At 44.2% G+C, this 983-nt stretch overlaps 1 pseudogene; it reads right to left on the minus strand.

Annotated features, from left to right (window-relative positions):
* Window positions 1-208: 208 nt before the first annotated feature.
* On the minus strand, window positions 209-932 carry LOC102820134 (annotated as a pseudogene).
* Between the last annotated feature and the right edge of the window lie 51 nt (window positions 933-983).

Consider the following 983-nt stretch of genomic DNA (forward strand, 5'->3'; position numbering starts at 1 on the left):
CTGATTCGGTATGTGAAGAAATAGTGGGGAGGATGTACAGAACTAAGTTCTGGCAGAAACGATGTGGAAACTGAAACTGTAATATTCCTAGTTGTTGCAACACACTCTGGATCATGTACATACCTGAAAATTTGGTCTCTGATGATAGGGAAGCCACCTGATACAACATTGGTAACATAAGAGGTAAACCAGTCAGTAAAAGTAGTACCTATAATAAACATGTCGATAGCAGCTGGATTCCAAGACATTTGGTCTGGACATTGGTAGAAAACTTCATTTTTGTTTCAGCCTTCTGCAGCTTCCACTGCTATGTACTGACTCAAACCAGTGTGTATGCAAAAAGTTAAAGGGAGACAGTATTTCAGGCCCTGTCTCTGCTGGAATCCTCTGGCAACTGTATTAACGTCTAACAAGTCCTCAGAACGATAGTGATTAGACAGTGCCATGCTTCCCAACAACCCAGGAACAACTAACTTCTGTCCATTGTGAATACGGTACAAACGTGGATAGTCATCAGGAAGCTTGCAACCAATCTGAGCTTCCACAGCATCCAGGTCTTCCTTTCGATCTCCCTCTTTCAGAGATAAAACCATTCGAGGACACCTGGGTTCCAAGTATTTCTTGAGATCATCCCAGACCTTTTAAATGGCAGCATAATGGTCAATGTATCTTCCCAGGTCAGAGTACGTGTCTATGAAGAGAGACTTCCAACACTGATTCTTCTGTGTTTTCTCTTCCTCAGAGATAAGCCAGCGCTTTTTGCAATGTCTTCTCCACAGTGGATCATGATTTGATAGCTGGCTAAGTCTTCGGCTGACATAGCAACAATTGATTACATCGCGGTAGTCCAAGAAGGATAAGTTGAGGAGAAGCAGGTCCGTGGGCAACAATTCTAGGGTCAGCGGGGCTGCCTCAGTCTTCATTGCCGCCATCTTGCCTGGCCCTCTGGGTAGAGGATTCTTGGGTGGCAGTTTTTTTCTTTC

The sequence above is a fragment of the Chrysochloris asiatica genome, unplaced genomic scaffold (assembly GCF_000296735.1).
Source record: "Chrysochloris asiatica unplaced genomic scaffold, ChrAsi1.0 scaffold04459, whole genome shotgun sequence".
NCBI classification, from domain to species: Eukaryota; Metazoa; Chordata; class Mammalia; order Afrosoricida; family Chrysochloridae; genus Chrysochloris; species Chrysochloris asiatica.